This window comes from Bos taurus, chromosome 23 (genome assembly GCF_002263795.3).
Source record: "Bos taurus isolate L1 Dominette 01449 registration number 42190680 breed Hereford chromosome 23, ARS-UCD2.0, whole genome shotgun sequence".
In the NCBI taxonomy this organism is placed as follows: Eukaryota; Metazoa; Chordata; class Mammalia; order Artiodactyla; family Bovidae; genus Bos; species Bos taurus.
The window spans coordinates 20,125,224-20,140,672 of record NC_037350.1 but is presented as its reverse complement, the minus strand read 5'-3'; the positions used below and the strand labels follow the sequence as shown (position 1 = coordinate 20,140,672).

The window sequence follows — 15,449 nt, the reverse complement described above, 5'->3', positions numbered from 1 at the left end:
ATCGCAGCACGCCAGGCCTCCCTGTCCATCACCAACTCCCGGAGTTCACTCAGACTCACGTCCATAGAGTCAGTGATGCCATCCAGCCATCTCATCCTCTGTCGTCCCCTTCTCCTCCTGCCCCCAGCATCAGAGGCTTTTCCAATGAGTCAACTCTTCCCATGAGGTGGACAAAGTACTGGATTTTCAGCTTTAGCATCATTCCTTCCAAAGAAATCCCAGGGCTGATCTCTTTCAGAATGGACTGGTTGGATCTCCTTGCAGTCCAAGGGACTCTCAAGAGTCTTCTCCAACACCACAGTTCAAAAGCATCAATTCTTCGGCACTCAGCCTTCTTCACAGTCCAACTCTCACATCCATACATGACCACTGGAAAAACCATAGCCTAGACTAGATGGACCTTTGTTGGCAAAGTAATGTCTCTGCTTTTGAATATGCTATCTAGGTTGGTCATAACTTTCCTTCCAAGGAGTAAGCGTCTTTTAACTTCATGGCTACAGTCAACATCTGCAGTGATTTTGGAGCCCCCAAAAATAAAGTCTGACACTATTTCCACTGTTTCCCCATCTATTTCCCATGAAGTGATGGGACCAGATGCCATGATCTTCGTTTTCTGAATGTTGAGCTTTAAGCCAACTTTTCAAGCTACCCCCAAAGGAACCAAATCTCATGACAGAGACAAGAAGATATATTTTGAAGGCATTTTCAAAGTGCCAGTCTTTGTGGAACCAGAGGCAAAGCCAGCAGAAAGCAAAAGGCAAAGGCAGTACCAAATCCCTCCATGTTATTACAACAAAAATCTCTTTCCTGCAGAAATAACATTTTTATTGTTCCGTCACTAAGTCATGTTCGACTACTTGTGACCCCATGGACTGGAGGCTCCTCTGTCCTCCACTATCTTCCAGAATTTGCTCAAATTCATGTCCATGGAATTGGTGATGCTATAATAACAATAACAATAGCCAACACTTAACACATGCTTACTAAGTGCCAGGCACTTTCATAAGCATTTTTACAGGTGTGGAACTCATGCAATCTTCCCTACAACCCTGAGGTAGTTCTTATTATTACTCTGATTTTGCAGATGAGAAAACCGAGGCCCGGAAAGATGAAATAACCAAGTAAGTTTCTGAGGAACTATGAGTGGGCAGATCTGGTGTCCACACGATTCACCCCAGGTTACTCTGGGTTTTCAAGACCCAGGTGTTTTCTACGACCTATATTTAATATTATAGGTGTTTAGTGTAAAAATGAATCTGGAATATCTTTGTCCATTTTGTATAGGAAAAGTCAGTACTGCAAATATTTAGCACAAGAAATTTAGAATACAGTAGACCCTTGAACAACACAGGTTTAAGGATAATCACTTCTGCATAGCTGAAAATCTGCACCTAGCTTTACAATTGTTACTCTGTATCCTGGTTTCAGATACAAGGAGTCATCCAAGCAACTGTGGGTCATGTCACACAGTTGTATGCATTTAAGTGAAAAAAAAAAAATCAGCATGCAAGTAGACCCATACACATTGTCCAAGGATTGACTATATTCTAAAATATGATTTAAGCTTTTTTGATTCTGTATCTATGTGTCTTACTATTTATTTACTGGCCAAGGGTAGTATTTTATTTATTTTTATAGAATTATTTTTTAATTGAAGTATATTTGACTTACTGTGTCATGAGTGTTTTCTATAGAAAGAAAAGATTTATTTTTCATAATGATTCACCACTTTATTACAGGTAGGGCAGTTAGTACTGGATTAAATAATAAGGCCCTTTATTGTGCCAGGTGGCTCAAGGGTAAAGAATCCGCCTGTCAATGATCCCTGGGTTGGGAAGATCCCCTGGAGGAGAAAATGGAAACCTACTCTAATATTCTTGCCTGGGAAATTCCGTGGGTAGAGGAGCCTGGAGGGCTACAGTCCATGGGGTCACAAAAGACTCGGACATGAGCATGCACACACATTTTGCCATTGATAGTAAATCCAGAGGTGACATACATCCACATCTGGCCATATGTCTAAGCATATCCCAGGGTCTAGCAAGGAGAATGATGTCACTGCACTTTAAACCTATCACAGTGCACCCCTGAGCGCATAACCAGGCCCAGGCTGGCAGCAGAGAAGAGGTGAGGGTCAGCTGTTGGGGGCAGCCACCACCATCTCCCATGCTGGTGTGGAATGGGCTGGAGAATACAACTGAGAATCAGTACCAAGAAGTGGAATAATAATGTTGACTTGGCCAAAAATTCATTTGGGTTCTTCCATAAGAGGTTGCAGAAAAACTCGAACAAAATGTTTGCCAATCCAATATTTTGAAGGTTCATCCTCATTTCGCCAAACACTTCACCCTTGTCCCCAGCCTGAATATGACAAGTAGTTACTGACATGCCTACAGGATGGGAGCTCTGGCTGGAAGGGAAGGCTGGCCAGGAGGAAGGGAGACGATGTGGGAGAGGGAAGATCCAAGAGCTTGGAGGATTCGAGCCCAGGTCTCCAGTTCTGGAGTTCATCCTCCATGCCAGGCTTTTATCAGAGCCTTCACAGCCTCAGCAGTATTATTATTCCACTTTCACACATAATAAAACTGAGTGTCAGTGAGGTCTCATAACATCTCCAAGGCCACATAAATAGGAATCAGTGGCCCTATGGTTTGAATCCCTGCAGTCTGACTCTGGTGTCCTTGCACTGTCCTGACATTAGGAGGGTATCTCTCAGTGCAGTCTGGGGATGCCCTTTTTACTGGGGCACTTACAATGCAGATTCCTGGGCCCTAGGCGAGGGCCCATTCATCAGGCTTTCTGTGGGAAGGGCTTCAGAGTAGGAAGTTGAAGAGTATTCCACACAGAGAGATGTTTAAGAACAATGAGGTGACCATTTGTCACTTCCCATCTGTGTTCTGACCTTGGGAAAGTCACTGTTTCTCCCTGGATCTTGGTTTCCTTGCTTGTAAAATGAGGACGGATAGGTCACTTTCATCTCAAGAACTCTAATTCTAATTCATCTTTTTTTTTTACTGCAGTATAATTGCTTCATCTCATTCATCTTTAAACCCAACAAATCAACCGCAGCCTGCCTTTTTCCATGTATCTCCTTATCTTTAAACATTAGTGTTAACTGAGACAATAGGTTAAATGTTACAGAATTTGTAATTTGATGCACAAATATTCACAAATATTTCAGACTTTCCCTGGAAAATCTGGAAGAACTACATACCTCTGAATGTGGTGAATTTGAAGGGCAGCCCTCCCAAAAACCCAGGGCTAGCACCAAATGATTTCACTAGGTTTTTCCATGTCCAGGACTTCTAAAATCTCTGATTTCTTGGTGCTGCTAGAAATGACGCTCATTGATCATTTTAATTTTCTTTCCACTCTGAAAACACAGTCTCATTTAGTGGGCATCTTTCAAAGGTTTAAACCAGGCATCCTACACTGGCCATAAGCTCAACCCCATTTGCGGACTCTCTTTGGTTTCGTTTTCTGAAGTTTTTTCTCTAAAGAAAGGAAAGCGAGGATTAGGGGCTTTGGCCAAACAAGTCTGGCTACTCAGTGAATAGGTTTCCAGATAAGAAGGATCTGAAGGACTTCCCATGGGCGTGAGGGAAATAGCACACACCATCTGGGGAAGAGGACCAGGAAATCACTTCTTGTTTTCAAACAGCGGCGAGCCGTTGGGGATGGCTGTGTGAGGCTGGGAGGACCACGGCAGGGAGGCACCGGTCCGAGAGGAGGCTGAGCTTGGCTCGGAGCTCCCAGTCCTGCCTGAGCCCTCCTCATGAGCCCAGCTTGGCTCGCCCTTCGTCGAGCATGAGGCTGCGGGGCAAGTGGCCTCATAGCAGAGAGCTGGAACTTTGTTAGACGTCTGATCGGAGCCAGAGCCGGCCTGGGAACGACGGTGCTGGGCAGGTAACAGGCATTTCTCCTACTGGCGTTTGTCTCTTTTGGTAGTAAGAACTCAGGGGCACCTAGGTCACTCTGAGGCTCCTATTATGGCACTTTTCAGTTACAATCCTCTTTTCTGTAGCTGTGACTTGCATGTTGCAAGCACAAAGCACGGCTGGCCAGGACATCGGGCGTGCGGCTGTTGGTCAAGTCGATGAGATTGTGTTTAGGAAGATGGAGTGTCCAGCAGTGAGCTGGGGTGCTTTTAGGATTTCCTCTATAATATAAAGAGCTTTCCGTTTTCTATCTTTTTAATGAGTTTCCCCATCCCTGAGCCAGAAAATACCATAGAGACCAGAAGGTTCGTGAATTGCTTGCTGTGGATTTCCACGCCAGGCAGCCGGGGAGGCTACCCTGCATGTAGCAGGAAGTGTGCAGGTATTCTCGGGTCCTAGGCAGTCCGGAAACGTAAAATGTAAGCTACCCCCTTCCTTACCCAGCTACTGAATGGAATGGGGTTTGCGAGTCAGCTCTGGGAAGGAGGTCAGATAAAGCACTGGGATCAAGAGCAGGCAGGCTTGCCTCAAGTGTTCTAGAAAGGAGGAGTTGCCCTGTGGTGTGTGGTTTGCTTCAACTGTGTTTTCTAATACTTTGCAGAAAGCGGGGTCATACCACTTCACCGTGGCTCAGTTTTTCCCTTCATAAAGAGCTAATGTTTCTGGACTTTCATTTTTGAATGATGCATGTAATGCATGGTTATATTCTTACTATAACAGAATATGTCTCACAATTTTTCAAACCCCACATGCCCCATATGTATTAGCTTCCTTCCCTCCCCAATGTTATCCACTCAATTGTTTGCCATCTATCTTACCAGTTAGATGGTGGTTAGATGGTGGTAAGTGACTGATTTTTCTGTCTTCCCAGCTCTTAGGGCAAGCCAGGGCACTTAGGAGTACAAGACATTCTCATTGTCAGATCCATGTATTGGTCTTTAACAATACCTTCCCCTCACTGTAAAGAAAAAAATAATACATGGGGAATGTGAGCAGTTGTTTTAATATTTAGAAAAGCTTGAAATAGTTTTTTTTTTTTTTCATTTTTACCATTGTTATTTATGTGTTGGTTTTGGCTTGGACAATGCATAGTATTTGTAACAACCTCCCATGGATTAAATTCTAGAATTTTCAACTAGTAGTTTGGGCTTCTCTCTTGAAGTCCATCAAAGGTATTCTGTTCTGGAAAATAAAAGAAGAGTAACTGAATAGATGGATGGATTTATAGATATATAAATGACAGCTAGCCAGCTAGATTAAGTAGTTGGCTCTAGGGAAATGGGGGGACAATGGGAGAGATTTCCTTTCTTAATGAATAATAGATGTATTTAAAATGTGGGTTCACTTTCTATTTCTTTTAGCTTTCTGTAAAAAGATGGCCTTTAAGTTTTTTCCTTCTATTCATTATTATGAGACAAGTGAATAAGAAATAAAATACTATGAACAAATGAGTATGGGTCATGGGGAGAGGATCTGCAATGAAGTTACATGAGCAATGCCAAGTCTAAGAATAATCACAAAGTACTTTTCAACTGCTATTAGGCATTTTCTTGCCCTTCCCAAGATTTCTCTACTCCAAACTAGAGGGCCAGTTGGCTCTGATTTTGGACATTCTCTGGTGCTTTCTTGACCATCTTGTTAAATTTGCCCACGTTGATTCTTTCTCTGGGTATTTTGATGAATCATTTCACCCTACTGCACAGTGCTAGCCCCTGACAGAGACCTCCTTCTCTTTCAACTCACTCATCACAGGTAAAGCAGGTAGCTTGTTCCCATTTTATGAAATATGAAACTGAGGAGCTCAGAATTCCAGGGGCACTGGAATGAGAAGAAGCGCAGATCTCTGCCTTTCCAACCAAGAGGTTGATAACATCATGAGGGTGAAAATCATATAGAGTAGAGAATGAATGCGATTGCTGGATTCTATCAGTTTTGGAGCAGCACGGGTTCCCAGTTGTGCTGGAAGTCTGTAGGTAGATTCAGCTATTGCCTGGTCCAGATCTGAGCACATTCTAACACCTGCCGTTTATTGGCATCATCCTCAGCAACTTAGCAAAAGAAAACGGTGCCCAGACACTTCCCTGGAACAACTGAGTGAGAATCTCTAGGGAAATCTCATGCTGTTTTGCTTGGTTGGTTTTGTTTGTAAATCTCCAAAGTGATTCTTTTATGCAGTGAAGGTTGAGAACCACTGAGTCCAAACCGTAAGAGACAAAGTCTAAATAGTGAAGCAGAAGTAATACTGCTTCAGGTCGCCCAGAAGCTGGGGCCAGAAGCGCCAGCAGGGGTGAGCATCCTGTTTTAGGATCCTGGCTGTGGCTGTTTATGAGTGGAACGCCACCCCCCACCGCCCCCGCCCCCCACACACATCTGCAGGTGAGAATGAGGAGGCAACTCCAGCTCCCCAGACATGGCCCTACCTTTCGAGTTTCAACTGAAACAACCCCACTGGCTTCCATGCAGAGTCACTGGCTCCCTGTTACTTGCAGAGTTTACAGAATCTGATGAAATGTTCTAGGTAAACAGGATGTGTTCTTCTGCTGCCAAATGACTATGGTGGGAGGGGGTCATCCTTTTATTCAATGTCACTTTAACATGTGTCTCAATTCCCAGAAAAAGAAATACTAGTTATCTTTTGCCTGATCTGCCACTTTCTGGACTGATCTATATAGATGGGTAGAAAATAAATCAGAGTTGGGTTTTTGTTGTTGTTGTTTTTCAGAGTTTTTTTTTTTTTTAAATCAGAAAATATGCCCCTAGAAAACTTCCCTGCCAACATTCCTCATAGAGTCCAAATTAGTATCGCTCATTGCTGTAATCTTTGTCTCTAAGTGGGATCCCTCTCAGGCTCAGTTTCGCCAGGAGTTTCAACCCAGAGTAGGTGCTTTAGGAAGGCTTGTTGAGTTAAGTATCTGTGTTCACTATGGGGATGCTATGAATTCACACAACTCAGCATTTCAACTCACATTGCCTGATTGTGGTGATGATGGTTAAAATAATTGGAGTCTTGCCCGTTTCCTAAAAGATAATCACAAAAGTGAAACCTTTAAAGTCACAACTTAGTAGAAGCATCTATACTGATAGATGTGCAAAGAGCTGTGGAATTACAAAGACAGAGAATCCTTTCCTTTAATCAGTTAATACTCCTGCTGCTGCTAAGTCACTTCAGTCGTGTCCGACTCTGTGTGACCCCACAGACGGCAGCCCACCAGGCTCCCCCGTCCTTGGGATTCTCCAGGCAAGAACACTGGAGTGGGTTGCCATTTCCTTCTCCAATGCATGAAAGTGGAAAGTGAAAAGTGAAAATGAAGTCGCTCAGTTGTGTCCGACTCTTAGCGACCCCATGGACTGCAGCCCACCAGGCTCCTCCATCCATGGGATTTTCCAGGCAGGAGTACTGGAGTGGGGTGCCATTGCCCTCTCCACTCTTAACAGAAAGCAAAACACTGGCCCTGGGGATTTTAATAATAACAGGTAATGTTTACTGAGTACTTATTTTGTGCTAGGCACTGTGTTCAGTACTTTACAAAGGTGGTTAAGTCATGTAGTTATTTCAATAATCCCATGTCTCAGTTTCTATTATAATACCTAATTTATAGACAAAAGGACACACAATTTTAACTAAGTTGCCCGAGACACAGAAAGCTGGCAAGTAGGCAGTCTGACCAGTCCATATGCCTAATAACTATGCTGTGCTACAAAAACCGCAATAGAGCTACAGAAAAATATTCATGCTACGGCCAGAGAAGTATTGGAGAAGGAAATGGCAACCCACTCCAGTGTTCTTGCCTGGAGAATCCCATGGACGGAGAAGCCTGGTAGGCTGCAGTCCATGGGGGCGCACAGAGTCGGACATGACTAAAGTGACTTGGCAGCAGCAGCAGCACGGCCAGAGAAGTAGCCAGGGAGGGAGATGCAGTCTATTCCACACAAAGGGTAAGAGTTCAGATTTAGCAACAGAATTGGTTATTATTGTGTGACTTGGGGTGTATGATTTAATTTACCCAAGTTTCAGTTTCTTAGTTGGTAAAATGGAGATAACTGATAGTTCTAACAATATAGGGTTTAAGGATTAAAATGAGCCTAGCACATCAGGTACACCGCTCAGTCTAATGACCGGCATATAGCTGGTGGTGGTGGTTTAGTCGCTAAGTCGTGTCCGACTCTTGGGACCCCATGGACTGTAGCCCGCCAGGCTCCTCTCTGTCCATGGGATTCTCCAGGCAAGAATACTGGAGTGGATTGCCATTTCCTTCTCCAAGGGATCTTCCTGATCCAGGAATTGAACCCAGGTCTCCTGCATTGCAGGCAGATTCTTTTCTGACTGAGGGAAGCCCGGCATATAGCTAAAGCTTGATAAATGATAGCAATTCTTGTTGCTACTAAGGGAGTACAAAAGACCTGAAGTAATGAGTAAATCTCAGAAGGGAGAAATGGGGCATTTCAGGTTGCCAAGAATAGTGTGAGAATAAGTTAAGAGGTAGCAATCACTTCAACCAATACTTAGTGTTAATATTTATGACACATTTTGCAAAAGAAGGTACAATAAATGCTTGTGAGTAGGTCAGCCAGCCAGTTCTGTCTCCAAGTGTTACAGAAGAAAATTGTGTTGGATCTGGGTTTACATTCAGTTGTGGTAACCATGCTTGCCAGGTGAATTAGCCCAGATTTCCTCTGAGCATTTGAGAATGTTTAGGGTATCTGACTGTGGCATAGTAGCAATATATGACAAATAGTGTTCTAGGCAAATGAATTGGCAGATGGTATTGGATATTGGACAGGGAGGGAAAGAGGAAGGTTGCTGCAGTCATTCTGGTGATCATGGTTCTGAGGAGATGATACCATCCACACCAATATGGCAGCCGAGGGAAAGAAAATGCGGGCGCTGGAGGTATTCACAAGACTGAGTGAATGGCTGAATTGCTCCTCTCATTCCTGCCTGCAAGGCTTGTGACCCAGAATACCTGCGGGGTTGTGAGCCTGGGAACCTGGAGAAAGAAGCCAGCAGTTTGTCAATCTGGGAAGAGATGGGTTAGGAGAGAAGAGACGCATTAGTTCCGGATGAGCTGAATTTAGACCCAGGTGGAAATAGTGCATTTGGGACGATGTTAGAAAAGTGACTAAGGTGGAAATAAAGTTTGGGGGATTCTCATACAAGTGGATAGTTAAAGCTATAGACATGGACGAGCTCCCTAAGAGTGTCAAAAGAGATCAGCCAAGGACCCAGGGGAGGTTTGCAAGCCTACACTCAGACGGTGTAGGATGAGGAGGACAGAATCATAGGAGGAGGGAAAGGAGAAAAGGCTGAAGTGAAGAGAGACCCCAAAGTGAAGTGAAGGAGAAAAAGGGGAAGGCATGAAGGAGGAGCAGCTAAGTGTTGTCAGAAACCAACAAGAAACCAGGAAGGACGAGGATTAGTGAAGAATATCACACTTTAGAAAATGCTTTTCATGATAAAGTGAAGTGAAGTGAAGTCGCTCAGTCGTGTCCGACTCTGCGACCCCATGGATTGTAGCCCACCAGGCTCCTTGGTCCATGGGATTTTCCAGGCCTGAATACTGGAGTGGGTTGCCGTTTCCTTCTCCAGGGGATCTTCCTGACCCAGGGATCAAACCTGGGTCTCCTGCGCTATAGGCAGACACTTTACTGTCTGAGCTACCAGGGAAGCCCTTTCATGATGAGATGAGGACAAAAGTCAGACTATCCAGGTTAAGAAAATCTTGGAATGGCCATGACTTCCCAGTGTGCTATATTTGGGGGGAGGGAGTTTTAATCTGTAATATTTAATTAATATGTAATATTTAATCTGTAAGTTTTAATCTGTAATTTTTTTTTCATTTTAAGTAGCACACACATCTTTTCTTCAAAATAGGCAAATAATTATTTTTATTGAAGTATAGTTGACTTACAATGTTGTATTAGTTTTTGTTTTACAGCAAAATGATTCAGTTATACATATATATATATTCTTTTCCATTATAAGTTATTACAAATTATTGAATATAGTTCCCTGTCATCCACTATTCTTAAATTCTAACAAAATGCCTAGGGAGGAAAATATAAATTTAAGAGAAGTGAAGTCATTGGCCAAGGACCCCATGACTGATGTCAGGGAGATGGAGGAACTGGGAGGTGGGAAGCGAGGGAATACAAAGATCTAAGAGGGTCCTGCCAATTACTAAAATGTTGGAATAATTTAAACCACATGGTAAAGAAATAAGTGCTACCCTGGGGCCCCTGGAGGGTCTGGAGTGTCGCCTCCAGTCTCTGCCTCCATCACTCCGTTGCTTGCCTTGGGCCCTTGGGCCCAGGACCTCTGTTCTTGCAGTGATCAGAGACTGCTCTGATTGGCCCATTATTGTTGCTATTGGAAGACTCAGTATTATTTCAGATCTTACCTCATAAAGAGTGAGACCACAAAACTGTAAGGCTTGGACCCATGCCCAAGCCCTTGGAGTCTCACAGCCAACCCCAGGGCCACCCTCCGTGGCAGCTGAAAAACACCTCAGGCATTGTCTTGCCAGGGTTTAGGAAAACCCCTCCACGTGGTAAATGAAAGTACCAAGATGGTTGAGACAAGAACAGAGTTAGGAACTTACTGGTTTCGTGGAGATGGCAATCTCCTGCTCAGAGGTTTCATGGAGATGGCAATCTCCTGTTGTAAAACCCTCCAGTGATTTACAACAAGAAGGATGAAAGGTTATCAACGCCGCACACATGTGTGTGTGTTTTGGAAAACTTGACCCCATTGTGTACAAACAAATGTTCCTCTCTAATCTGATAGGACTGAGTTACCCTGACACAATGCTTCTCCTGAACCTTATTTTAAGGCAAAGGAAAATGAAACTGGAAAAAAAAAATTTTCAAGGCAGTTCTTTTATTGGTATTGTGTTTCGTGTTTGTGTTAAATAAATATTTAGTTTATAGTTCTGCATGTGCAAGGGAGATTCATCTCATTAGATAAGGTCAGCAAAGGCAAGTCATCACCTTTTGCTGTTGAAAACACAGATTTGTGAAGGCGGGCTGTTAGAGGAGCCCTTGAGGGTTTTTAATCTGTACTTCTGCACTCCAGGAGGGAGGTTATTGATGCCATCCTGTCTTTATTGCAGTCTTGAGCAAAGAATAATATGCTCTTTGGTCAGTCACTAATCGTGTCTGACTCTTTGTGACCCCATGGACTGTAACTCACCATGCTCCTCTGTGGGATTTTCCAGGCAAGAACATTGGAGTGGGTAGCCATTTTCTTCTCCAGGGGATCTTCCTGACCCAGGGATCACACTCGTGTCTCCTGAATCTCCTACATCTGCAGGTGGATTCTTTACCAACTGAACCACCTGGGAAGCCCATGTGTGGGTGCTAAGTTGCTTCAGTCATGTCTGACTCTTTGCAACCCCATGGACTATAGTCTACCAGGCTCCTATGTCCCTGGGATTCTATAGGCAAGAATACTGGAATGGATTGCCATGCCCTCCTCCAGGGTATCTTTCCAACCCAGGGATTAAACCCAAGTGTCTTGTGTATCATGCATTGGCAGGCATGTTTTTTATCACTAGCACCAGCTGGGAAGCCCATAAAGAATAATAATGTCAGTCAAATTTTCAATGAAAGTCCTGAAATTTGCTACTACCATCCATCATCTGCATTAAGAAGAACTCTGCTTTGAATTATTCTCTAATAGTAGAATAATATATATGCATATTTATTTTTAGTCTCTCATCTAGTCTCTGTTTTGATCAGAAGTACATGACTCAGGCATATATATATATGTGTATATATAGAACACAACATAAGAAGATCTATCTTTGGCTTCTTTCAAAGAATACAATAACCTGTTCAGTTAGTCAGACGCAGGCCAAGATGCATGGCTTACCTTGTTAGCGTCCTAGCATACAATGCCATTCTTCTTTTATTAAAAAGAAAGCCATGTATATAGCATCACCTTCTGTGCATGATCTAAAACCAGGAAGTTTACCTATGGGAAGAATTGCCACTCTTTCTCTTCTACTTTTTAACGAGATTTCTTGTGTTCAATATACCTGACCTCCCATTTATAGCTGAACAAAGCAGAGAATCTCCAACCAGGATGTAGTCATTTTCCTGAGCACTGAAGGGTGGGTAGAACTGAATATGCAGCAACAATGTTGAGGCAAAGGGGCAGGGAAAAAACGGAGATTAAGAAACCAAGTAAATCACAGGATTACTTTGGTTTTGCCAAAGAGTGAAAAATAGTTTGAGCAAATAATTATTCTTACATCTCAAAGATTAATTTTCATGTTTTTACCTTTGAATGGACAATGGAAAATCTCGTTCACTATTTTATTTATTTATTTTACTTATTATTTAATTCTCAACAATCCATTTTGCAAACGAGTAAGCCAAGTTTCAGAAAGGCTAAAAAAGAAACTTTCAATTCAGATTCATATCTGAAGGCAAAGTCCCTGCTTCTCTATTCACTATTGCCTGTGGGGCTGGTGGAGTCAGTGAATAAAACATCAACTGTGAAGGTTTGACCACAGTGTTTTTCTTTTAATGTTTATTTAAGTATCTGCTTGCATTTTCTGTCCCCCTCCCTTTTTTAAATAGTCTTTTTGTTGTTGTTTTATTTTTATTTATTTATTTATCTTTAGGACATGCTATGTGGCATGTGAAATCTTAGTTCCTCAGCCAGCTATCGAACCCCTGCCCCCTGCTTCGGGAGCTCAGAGTCTTAACCACTGGACTGCCAGGAAAGTCCCAGACCATAGTCTTAATTTTAAAAGCAAAACTACTCCTAGCTCAAGATCTGTCTTGCACTATTTTAAATGATGAAAAAGTTACCAGCTTTAGTTGTGAAAATGTGATAGATGCTTATTAAATATGCCAGATCTGAAAAATAAGATCCAGGTCATGGAGGGCCTCCAGCATCAGCAAACACCATTGCTTTTGTTCTGGAAGCAGTGGAGAGCTGAACAGAGGTAACAGGTGTGAAGAGTGCTTGCAGAAGGTCAGTCTTGTATCTATGAAGATGGTAGGGTAGAGAGGAAAAGAAGGGAAGCCATCGCAGTGGTGCCTGTGTGGGGCAGTGAAGGCTTAGCTAGCATAGTCAATCAGAGGTGGAGTAGACAAATGCAAGAGATAGCTATGATTAGCCTTGGAAACCTCAGTGAGGATACAATGGATTTGAAATAACTGTGAGAAATTTTAGACTCTTTGAACAGCAATGGGACCATCAGACTCCATGTCTTTCACCTCAATTTTGAAATTGCCAAGGGCCATCAACTCCTTGGCTTTGCCAAAAAGAAAATTGAGATGCAGAGAGGTGAAGTGACTTGCCCCAGATCATGAATGAATCAGTAGCAAGGTGAGGCTGGAACTCAGTTGGCTGGACTAGGGTTCACATAGATAAAGCTTTTCATTTATTCTTGTTGATAACCCCAAAAAGATCCCTAACCCAAATGGTACCATTTTCCCAAAGGAATAGATGGCTACGTTTATAATTTTGCCACCACTACGTATCAGCTGATTGACCTTGGTGAGTTACTCATCCTTCTAACCTTCCATTTCCATATTTGAATATGGAATAATTAAGGATAATTTAGTGATATTATAGGATTAATTGAGAGGGTTAAATGACATAATTCTTGAAGAGAGCTTCTATGCCTCTTACAGCATTAGGCCTGAGACAGATGTAATAGCACTATGAATACTGAAATAGCTCTATGCCTGAAACAGATCTAATATCAGTGATCTGTAACCACCACCATCACCGCCATCCCCATCACCATCATCATCTTTGCTGATAATTATTCTCCACCATTATATGACAAATGACTTGTCCACTATAGGTCAATATCATTATCTAGAATTTTTGAAATCCTTAATTAACCTCTTCAGTCCTGACTAGTTCAGCTCCCAGCTGCCTTTGAGACACACAGCCATTGCCAGGTCTTAGTTATGTCATCTAAAAAAATTAGATGTGTGTGTGTGTGTGTGTATGTGTGTGTGTGGAGGGCTGGGGGTAGTGTTTGAACGAAAGGCAAATTCTTTTTCTTTTTTCCTTAGCAGATCATTTTCTTTAAATTTGTTTTTAGTTGCAGGATAATTACTTTACAATGTTGTGTTGGTTTGTGCCATGCAGCGATATGAATCAGCTATATATAGACATAGATCCCCTTCTTCTTGAGCCCCCCTCTACCAAGACCCCATCCCACCCCTCTAGGTCATCACAAGCACCAGGCTGAGCTCCCTGTGTTACACAGCACGTCCCACTAGCTATCTGTTCTACACATGGTCGTGTATATACGGCAATGCTACTGTCTCAATTCATCCCACCCCTTCCTTCCCCCACTGTGCCCACCAAGAGAGGCAGTCTCTACCTCTGCATAAAGATTAATTCTAATCTGTCTTTCAGTTTTAACTGTGTATGTTTTGTCCTATAGTCAGATAACCCATTTTTTGATTTTCATAAAAACATTCACAGTATAAATAATAAATATTGGGTAGCAGATGAGAGGGTCAGACTCACACTTTTTGGGTGATAAAAAATAAAAAGAAGTATCATTTTTATTGAATTCTGTATTAGTTTTCTCAGAGTGCCATAATAAAGACCTGCAGACTGGGTGACTAAAATAACAGAAATTTATTTTCTCACAATTCTGGAGCTTGGAGGTCAGAAATCAAGGTGTCAGCAGAGTTGGTTTTTTCAGAGGCTTGGAGATGCTGTCTTCCTCCTGTGTCTTCACGTGGTTCTCCCTCTGTGTAGGTCTCTTCCTCTTATAAGATCACTGTTCATCACTTCTCAGCCTTTGGGCTAAGACCGAATATAGTATCTGTTCTTATAAGGTCACTGCTCATATTGGATAAGGGCCCCACCCATATGACCTCGTTTTAACTCAGTGACCTCGTTAAAGACCTGGTCTCCAAATAAGGTCACATTCTGAGCTGCTGGGGGCTGGAATTCAACATATTAATTTTAGAGGGCACAAATCAGACCTTAACAAATGCAACCATGACCAGGCTTTTTCGAGCTTCATGGGTACAAGTCTCTAATCTCCACAACAATGCTGCAAGGCCAGTACTGTGATCCCCATTACTCACATCAGGAAACTGAGCCTCTGTGGGGTTAAGTGTCTCACCCACAATTAATAAGTGGTGAAGCTGCAATCAGAACACAGGCCTGTTTTGCATCAAAGCTGGTATTCTTTCCACTATAGTCTATTACAGGAAAGAGGGAATCACTGGGGCCCTAAAGCCATTACATTCATTTTTTTTTCCGAGGCAGAGCAGAAAATAGCTCTGCCTTCCCTTGTTGATGGTGACTGTTCAGGAGAACAATGTGCTCTCAGGGATGGTGGCCGAGCCTTCATCACAGTGGTTGGACAAGCTACCCTTGGCAACATCCACCAAGGGCTCAAGGGACAGCTAAACATCACCCTTTGGGATGTTTTGTTCCCTTTAAACAGGGATAAGGCTCTCCACCTATGGTCTTCTCCTTTGCCTGAAATTCTCTTTTCTTTCCCCCATCACATGTTT

General features: G+C 42.8%; 1 protein-coding gene and 1 pseudogene across 5 annotated transcripts in view; both read left to right on the top strand.

Moving 5' to 3' along the window:
* Positions 1-3,680: 3,680 nt before the first annotated feature.
* The window catches only part of ADGRF5 (adhesion G protein-coupled receptor F5), a 75,441-nt gene continuing 63,672 nt past the window's right edge, over positions 3,681-15,449 (top strand). For 4 of the 5 annotated variants that reach the window (XM_005223455.4, XM_005223457.4, XM_005223453.4 and 1 more), the window contains exon 1: positions 3,755-3,906. The gene's annotated coding sequence lies outside the window, so the exon portion shown is untranslated. Of the gene's footprint in view, positions 3,907-15,449 lie in introns of all 5 variants that reach the window. The other variant, NM_001193243.1, reaches the window with a different exon arrangement.
* On the top strand, positions 14,708-14,880 carry LOC112443908 (uncharacterized; annotated as a pseudogene).